The following is a 9,265-nucleotide window of genomic DNA, read 5'->3' as shown; positions in this document are numbered from 1 at the left end:
CGCGGGGGCTTGACTAACATCGCTTTTGGCTCTTTGTTGTGCGACAAGCGTTCACACATCAGCCTTTGTCTGGAAATTCACACCAGACCCCTCGACGTGTCCACGGCAACATGCCGGGGCTGCCATCCAAGCGCATTGGCCGCCTCTTTTAAAAAGGAGCCAATTAAGAGTGTCCGAGTCGCCCCGGCGACGGGAAGCGGGCCAATTAGGCTGGGGGGGGGTGGGGGGGTTCCTCGTGCGAAAAAGCCGGCAGGTCGGGGGGCGCCGCGTGAGCCGAACGGCATAGCGGGCAACTGCATTGGAGGGTCACCGATCCTGCTGGGGTGTGAAGAGTCGCCGCGCAGCTGTCGCCGCCCTCCTGGGTGCCGCAACAATGGTTCCGAGCGTGTCTGCATGCAGGCAAGTGAGAAAGCGGCCTGGGAAGGAACAGGAGCTGCACACAGGGACTATTCACTAGCTCGTGAAAATAATCACCGTCTGAAAAACTTTTTAATCTGCTTATTTTGTTTTTTGTTTTTTTTTTCTTCGTTTTTTTTTTTCAGATTTTCAGGGTCTGTTTTGGGAATCCGGGGGGATTCAAATGAAAGACCACAGCCAAAGGTAATCACATGTTGTTACGTGTGTGTTCTCATAGTCATTCCTTTTGCCACCTGCCCTCAAAAATAAGCACAGACCTGCTGCCTTAATTAGCTGGAAGACAAGTCATGTTAAACAAAAGCATGCTGTCTCTTTGTCCGTTTCGCCACTAGAATGGTCGTATGATGTTGCTGGGGATGTCTCATGGATAGATGTATTATTCATCCAATACCCAACCCCCCCCCCCCCCCCCCCCTTTTTTAATGATGCGATAAGACTCCCCGAAATAGGAAAATGCTCATTAAACTGTCATAGAATATAGATCACACTTTAAAGAGATGGCAAGGTATAAAGCCAAGCAGCAAATGGTGGAAGGAAAGAGAAGGAGGAGGTGACACTGAGTTTGGGAGAGAGAGAGAGAGAGAGAGACCAAGAGAGATAGAGAACATGAGAGAGAGAGACAGGGAGAGAACATGAGAGAGACAGAGAGAGAGAGAGAGAGAGAACATGAGAGAGAGAGAGAACATGAGAGAGAGAGAGACTTTGACTTTGCACCAGCCTTTATTAAGTCAGTCAACAACAGAAAAAAACCCTACTGCAACTTCAAATCGCAAGATAGTTCGTTATTACAAAATCAGACAAACGGAAAACAAAGTAAACAATCAACCACAAAAAAAAAAGAGAAAATAACCAGGGCAACAAACAAAAAAAGAAAAAGAGAGAGAAAGAGAGACCAAGAGAGATAGAGGGAGAACATGAGAGAGAGAGACTGGGAGCGAGAGAGAACCTGAGACAGGGCATAAAAACTTTTAAAATGTACCAAAAAAGGACAGAATCCCAAATTTAATGCAACTTTGCAGAGGGCAAGATTTACAGATTAGAGCTACTTTCCAAATGATTGATTCCTTAATTGATGAGGATTTTGGTGGACACTGGGGTTGAGGGCCACGTCCATGCAGGGGCCCTTTATTGTCCCTCTCCTTCCAGTTCTGCTCAGTTATTTAATCTTTGTCTCAGGGAAATATGAGAAGAAAAAATGTCCCTTTAATCAAGGCAGGGAGCTGATTTATTCTATTAAAATGTGTTATATCAAGGTCGGGTATCATACTAAAAAAAAAAAAACAACTAACACTATGAATATCATATCTGCAGTATAAACTGTATTCATTTAACCAGTTATATATATATATAGTTATAAGTTTTGCTTTGGCTTCTTAAAAACCCTGTCAGGTTTTGACATTTGTCTAAAAAATCTGAACCTGCGCATTAGGTGTAACTTCTTTTACTGGCTAGCAGTGACAGGGTCAGCCCGTCTGACCCTGCCCTTCATGTCTCTTCCCCATTTGCCCAGCAGGTGTCGCTAGCCATCCCGCCTTTTCACTCCCTGTCTGATACCCTTGTGTGTTTCCCCTGTTCCCTTGACTGCTGCATGGCTCAGCGTGTTGAGCATGTGACTCAAAGACTGGTATCCTATTGGTCATGGATTTGAGGCTGACCCGTGCCCAGCCTTATCTGTTTATTAGTAATTAATGGTTTTCTGTTCCCCTCTGTTTATTTTCTATCTCTTTCTGTCTTGTCTCCCTCTGAAAGACTGTGTTCTGTTTTTTTTTTTCTGTTCCGTGTTTATCTTAGCGTTGTACAGAGGTGGAAAGTTTAGGTCCAGAAAGTACAAATCCAGACCAAGGTTTTTTTTCAACCAAGCAGTTCAGTGCTCTGTGACTGAGACTATTTACACTCAGCTGGTTGGTTGAAACAAAACCTTGGTCTGGATTTGTACTTTCTGGACCTGAACTTTCCACCTCTGGCATTGTATTCAGCGTCTGTTTAGTACTTGCGCCATGCCCCATAGCCGTGACAAGTAGGTCTGCTACTTGTAGATCAATTATACTCATCATTTCTTAGCTCCTTCTCAATGAACTACATTCTACATGAGCACCTGTATATATACTCTTTAAGGTAAATGTCAAACTTATTTTGTTGTATGTCTCCTCACAGCCAGTATAAAAGCTCAGTGATTAATGATTGAAAATGTAGCAGAACCAGACTCAGTGGTTCTGGGAATATCTGACCAGCACTCCCTTTACTGAATAAAAAATTTACAAAAATGAGAACAGAAACAAACTGACTAAAAAGACAGTGACCAACAAAGCACAACACTCTCACTGCGTTGACTCTATTTAACTGCTACACAGCAAATCAAAAAAATTGTTCAACTAGCATCTCAGATCTAATTAAAACTGATTGTAATTGTGCTCATTAAGACAGGAAAACAGGTCTTAACGACGCCACCTTGTGAGAGGACAGCATCCTTGGCTGCGGCTCACAGGAATGCCTGATGCACATACTGTGTTCACCCGACCCCACAGAGCACAGAGTTTTGTTTTGTTGTTTTTCGACACAGAGAGAGAGGAAACCTGCTAAAGTAACCCCATGCAAGACTGCCCTGTCATAAAAATCGAAGCAGGAATCAGATTACAGGGCATACTATCCGGATTCCCAGAGGGGGGCAGTAGGTTATTATTTCACTCTCCTCCTCTGCCCCTTTAGATTTTCTGCAAAACAGTCCCCCCCCCCCCCCCCCCGCCCCCCCCCAACCCATGAGCACAGCTGCCCTACAAACTGCCAAATTGTCATTTCCGACACAAAGTACAGAGTCCTGACTGTAATCACAGACACACTTAGGCACGTCTGACAGTGGGGGGGCATCAGACAGCCAATGTTCTCACCTTGGCCTCCTTGTCCCACCCCCTGGCACCTGCTGACCGGTCTGGACTGTCTGGGATCACCTCCAGATCCCCATGCAACCCTAACCAAAATGAATGGTTAGAAGGGTGGATGGATGGATGATACAAGGATGTGGCAACTGAAATAATGGAGTAGCACTGTGACTGTAGCCTGACTTCTCGAGGGCTGAACACCACCTCAAACCTGTGAAGGGTCGACGTCAGATTTATCCATTGGTCCAAGAACAAGCGGCTAGATGAATCGCCGCCTCTTACATTCCTCGTAGCGAGCATGTGCAGCCTTTCAGGGACACATTTGTTCCTTAATTACCCACGCTCTAGGAGACGCAGAGCAACATCATAACATTCAACACAGGAGAACAAATGGCCACTTTATTGAGCTGAGACGTGACTTTAATTGAAGCATTTTTAATAGCATTGCATTCCATTAGATGTTTAATTTTTATGAGCCTCTGTAAGTCATCTTTGACAAAATGTTTTGTAATTATTGTTTAAATAAAATACAGATAGAGCCCACTAGACTGCCAGGAGCTGCTAATTTTTAATAGCATGTATCGTTCCTGCATAATACTTGATAATTCTACATTAAATCTCCACTAAATCATTTTGTCTTCATCTAGAGCTCGCCTCTGTATCCTGACTTTTATCGTGTCGATCTCCATGACATGCGACACTAATTTTTTTTTTTACCCCATGCGGATATTAAAACGGAGCCTTTGTTTTAAGACTCAGAATTATGCTCTAATGACCCAGTTTCGCGGGCGCCTTTGGTGATGTAATATACACAGGCAGTCTAGCTAATGCAGCATCCACTTAATAGGTTCGTAGTGAAGTAGTGACCGTGCCCACATCTAATAAGCAATTTAAAATAATTTATTGGGGGGGGAGCAAAACCAGTGTAACATAAAATGCACTCTGGGGAGCTTACGGTGCATCAGTTTGCATGATGCATCTGTGTCTCCAGTCGGCACAGCGTATGAATTGTTATGATGCAGAGGTTGGACGGGAAACAGGACTCTTTATTCGGGGGGAATAAAGACATGAAGAACAGGGAAGGACGAGACCAAAGGGATACGGATGATGCGAAAAAGCCTCCTGTCGTTTAAAGAGAGACAAAAGCAGTAGAACATTCTGGAGGCAGTGCAGACTCACAGTTGTGCCAGGACAGGGGAGAAGGAAAATAAAACACACCATTTTATATAAAATGCAGGGAACAAAGGACGGCTGGAACTAATTTACAAATAAAAGCTTGGTCACCTGACTGTCCCCTTTGAAATACTCGCCCTCCGCCCCTCCACTGTAATACATCCAGTAGCATTCAGCGGTGTGGACTAACCTGCTTACCTTTATATAGCATATCTGCTTTAGGCTTTATGGCCGTGTTCAACATGTCAGCTGAGGGTTCCGATCGATTCTGAAGCTTTGCAGTTTAACTGTGATGTAACACAGTCTTGCTGGATTATACTTCCCCATCCGCTCTTATATTTGACATCAGCAGATATGAACAGCAGACGCTCACCCAGGGTTTGCAGGGACTACAGTTTAACTTCTGGAGAGCGGTACTGCTGGAGTTCCAAAGCTTTGAAAATGAAAAACAAAAGGGGGTGATGTGTCTTCCTCACAGCTGCTGGAATCGCCCCTTGATTTTTTTTAAACAGAGGCTAATGACCAAGGGAGCAGCGCTACGTTGAGTGCAGTACCGACTCCTCCTCTAGAGGGAGTCTGACGCAAAAGCATTCAAAGGGGGTTGCCAGGGGTTTGAGGCTAAGACCGTTTTCATCGACATTTGCTGCAAATGTGCCGCTTAGACTTCGCTGAGCTGTAGCCTATCAAGCCGCAGACTCTGTGTCTGCTTCTGACTAGACTAATTATGCCGGGAGCAGATAGGGGCAAACTGGGCATCCTAGACAGGCCTGTGAAGCAACCAGTTGTCTCACTTCAGGATTATTTTGTGATAAATCAGAGGGTCTGTCTGGGGATGACTGTTTATAATCGGAAATATGATGGAAGAGGAAGGGCTGGGATTATCCATAGCTCTTGTGTAATATTACACGCTGTTATGCAATTTACTACACGGGGCACTCAGGAGACGTACCTGTGACAATAGCATCTGAATCATGTTGTACCACTTTGTCACTTTCTTCATAGGCTTTACCCAAAGCCATTGTTGGGCTCCCAACTTGTTTCAAAGATAGATGAATTGAGATGTGGATGGATGGATTTATTTGGATATGCAGCACCCCTACCTCCAAGCCCTTAACTACTTTGATATCTGCTGTCCATATATTAGCATTGCACATTCATCCATCCATCCATTTGATCCATCCATCCATCTATCCATCCATCTGTACACTCATCCATCCATCCATCCTTCCATCCATCCATACCTGGTCATCCCATATAGGGTCATAGTAAGCCTAGGGCCTATCCCTGGAAACACAAAGTAGGGCTCAAGCTGCACAAGAAGATATTGAAATAGTTCATCCTACGCGGCCAAATCAGTCACTTTAAGTTTCTCTACATTCTTTCTTTTTCAGTTTTGCTTTTTTTTTGTGACGTGCTAGATTGGGGCTAAGCTGAGACAAACTCAGCTTAATCAAAAAATATGGGGGAACTATCATTTTCTTATTTTTCGTTTTGCCTTTCACGTCCTGTGAGAGGCTCTGTCAGGATTTGGTGCGATCAATCCGAGTCCCTTTCAGGAGAATCTCGGAGCTGTCGGCAGGCCCTGCCAGGTTCTGTGTCAGCCAATTGTATTTGGGCAGTCCTGCGCTGCGAAATAATTACGGAGTCCGCATGATACAGTCACAGTGGTGATGCAAGAAAAAAAAGCCAGTCGATCGCCTGGGGTTTCACTGCGCAGTTTGAAAAAGATATATGTCACTACTGGTACCTCAAAAACGTTAAGGAAGCAGGATGGAATGGGAGACAAATTGGCAATAATTACCCTTCACTTTAAATATGCTGTACTGCTATACTAATATTAGAATTTGGGCGTAAGGGTTTTTTTTCATATTAGATGAAAAATCGTGACAGGACCAGGTAAAATTTGCAATATCCACTTATGATAAAGGTCAGTCATTCAATCTACTTGCTGTAGTAAAATGAGGCTTTAGATAACCGCCATGCACACTACTGACTTATCATTTGGCAACATAAAAAATGAGCAGTATTTCTGTAGTCGCCCTTTTTTGTGTGCGTTCATAAAAGCAAGTAATGGTAAGAGAGGAATGTTTCAATGACGCAAGAGGGGAAAGATGAGAAAGGGAGCGATCTGCTTAGATCTGTTCCCGTGTCACCGATGACCCTGCGGCATCTGTGTGGACACCTAGAGAGCTCTGTGCACATGCACTTCTATTTCAAATAAAACCATTCTGAGTATTCCAAAGAAAAAGAAAAATCCACCCTTCCATCTCCAGATGCTTAGGTTCATGGGGAAGGGGGTGGCAGGGGTGATCCTAGATTTATTTTAAGTTGGGCGATATCAGAGGGACCATAATTCATAGAGAGGGACCAACCCTATCATTAGCCAATGATATGTTTTGAATAAGTGAGTGACAGCGGAGGCGGCACTCAGACACCAATCACCTTTCAGTCGGGGCCAGTGCCCCTGTGGCCCCGCCCCCCTGTACACACCCTTGGGGGTAGGGACTGATGACTATCCCAAACAGCCCAGTACAGGATGCCACTTAAAAGGATAATTTATAGGGGAAAATCACAGACAACCAGCTGGTGTAACTAGGCTACCGTCTGCTTGTATAAATACTTTACTTTGATTGGACCTTCCATGACCCTTTCCCAAATAACCGGTTCAGTGAGGAATGGGTAAATTATTACAAACAAATACTGAAAAAACACGACCTTTTACACTTGTTATATAAAACTTTGTTTTATATATCTCACTTGAACCAGAGCCCTCCCCAAGAGAAGTGGCCAGGAGATAAAATGTGATTGGATGATTTACTGGATGTAAGTCTGCAGACAAATTAAACTTCATCCTAGATATATAAGGCCCAATTAATTAAGAGATATATGCTAAATTATAAATAAACAAAATCTGGTGGTATACATGCCTATCCCGAGATGCCTGACCTCTAGCGATGAACATATGTGTTCAGTAACATCTGCAGCTAAAGTCGTACGCAAACAGGACTGTTTTATAAAATTTGCTTGAGAGAAAGCATCTAAAAACATGATTAGCATACAATATGCTTGTCCGCCAACACACTCCCTTTATTTAAGTGGAAATACCAACAACACAAGCAGCATATGGGTGTTGGGGGGGAAGGAGCTGCTTGGTGCCTCTGAAGATCTGAGAAGTTTCATCGTCGTCTCCTTCCTTTGCATGATGGAGACCCCGCTCTGAGCCAGCAGGCCTGTGTCCAAGCCTCCCGCGCCTTCCGTCGAGGCATTCCGCAGTGGTACCGTTGAGAGGAAGGCCTCCCACGCTTCGTGCCCCGCAGCTCTTCATTTGAACTCCGCTAGGATACGGGACCCCCCACCCAGTGACCTCGACTGCATCGTCACACCCCAGGGGTCATATTCACACCTCTACCTGTAACTACGTCTACCTTCTTAGGCCCCTCCCCCATTCACCATTCCCGGTTTTGTCAACAATATTCACATCGCTTTGGCCTCTCAAAACAACTCCTCGCCATGAATAATTCATGCGGAGCGATCCAGGACCCAGCGCTCCGGAGAGACATCCGGCTTCTCCTCTGTTTGCTGGAGCGCGTATCTTTCCTTCACCTCCTGACATGGCAGCACCTCCATTGCAAATGCTCTCCTTTTCACTCCTTTCAGCTGCGGCCCAAGGTCCTCGGCCCACATCTGAGGCCGGGAGCAGGGGTGGGGGAGGCGACCCCTCTGTTTTTCGACTTTGCCCGTTTGAACTTCCAGGGGTGTAGGAAATTGCTCTCAAATGTCACAGATGCAGGCGGTGCGCCCTCTCTCATATCAAAGCGGTAAGCGCAATCACGGCTGACTGGAATGTCCGAAGCGTCCATGGAGACCCTCCTCCTTCGTTTGTTTCGCCTGGCGAGCTCGGGCTGTAGGGTTTATTGCCTGTTTTTTTATTTTGTTCACTGCTTCACCTGTTCTTTTAGCTGGTGGATAAATATTTTGTGTGTGTGTGTGTGTATAGATATTCATTCGTAGGGTATTATGGTAGCTTAGAGGTTATGGGTTCTAGCCTCACCGCTCCGGGGTTGGGGGACAAAACCCCGCCTCCAGCTGAGTACGTGTGCATGTGTTTGCATGCTGTCACTCCTCCCTCGTGCGAATGCCAACTAATTCGTGCTGGAAGCTGCACCTGGGATTTTCCCTTTAAATGTCTGATCTGCCTTGCACTCCTTCTCCCATGAGACTTACTGAGCGCTTTCTTCCTGTCTTCCGTGCAGCCCTGACCCAACCCTTCCTTCACGTTCCAGCCCCTGCTCCTGCCTTGCGTCCTTCCTCATCCAGTGAATTCTCTGCGGGATTGATCTCCCCGGCCTCTGGACCTCACCAGTCCGCAGCCCCGACTACGCTTCGGATTTGCGTTTTGGATATTGGCTGCTTCGGATTTAATAAACCTCGGCTTGAAAAGTCCCGGAGCTTCCCTTGTATGGTTACTGGCATGTAACACCTGCCCTCCCCCTCTTTGTATCCACTATCCCTTCTGTCGAAACAATCATTGTTAGGTTAGGTTACTTCTCTTTATGTGTGAGTGTGAGTGTGCATGTGTCTCGCTATAATCTCAGTTCCCTTCCTGATTTCTACGTGCCTCGTGCTCCTTGAGGGTCCTGGCATATCGTCATCCTGTCCTGAATAAGCAGTGATGGAAGATGCAGGGATGGAAACCGATTGAAACTGAGGTATGCTGGTGGATGACATCACGTCACCTGCAGGTTACTAGCAGCTCACCAGGAGCCAATAAGTGGCCTGGATGAACCTTATTAGTGACT

At 45.6% G+C, this 9,265-nt stretch overlaps 1 long non-coding RNA gene across 1 annotated transcript; it reads left to right on the top strand.

Annotated features, from left to right (window-relative positions):
* The first annotated feature begins 277 nt into the window (after positions 1–277).
* LOC140579069 (uncharacterized) lies at positions 278–8,822 on the top strand. The gene is made up of 3 exons (XR_011983294.1): positions 278–399; positions 543–600; positions 8,720–8,822. It is a non-coding gene; the product is annotated as an uncharacterized lncRNA (long non-coding RNA).
* Positions 8,823–9,265: the final 443 nt, after the last annotated feature.

The sequence above is a fragment of the Paramormyrops kingsleyae genome, chromosome 17 (assembly GCF_048594095.1).
Source record: "Paramormyrops kingsleyae isolate MSU_618 chromosome 17, PKINGS_0.4, whole genome shotgun sequence".
In the NCBI taxonomy this organism is placed as follows: Eukaryota; Metazoa; Chordata; class Actinopteri; order Osteoglossiformes; family Mormyridae; genus Paramormyrops; species Paramormyrops kingsleyae.
The sequence above is the reverse complement of the archived record's forward strand: the minus strand, read 5'-3'. Positions and strand labels throughout refer to the sequence as shown.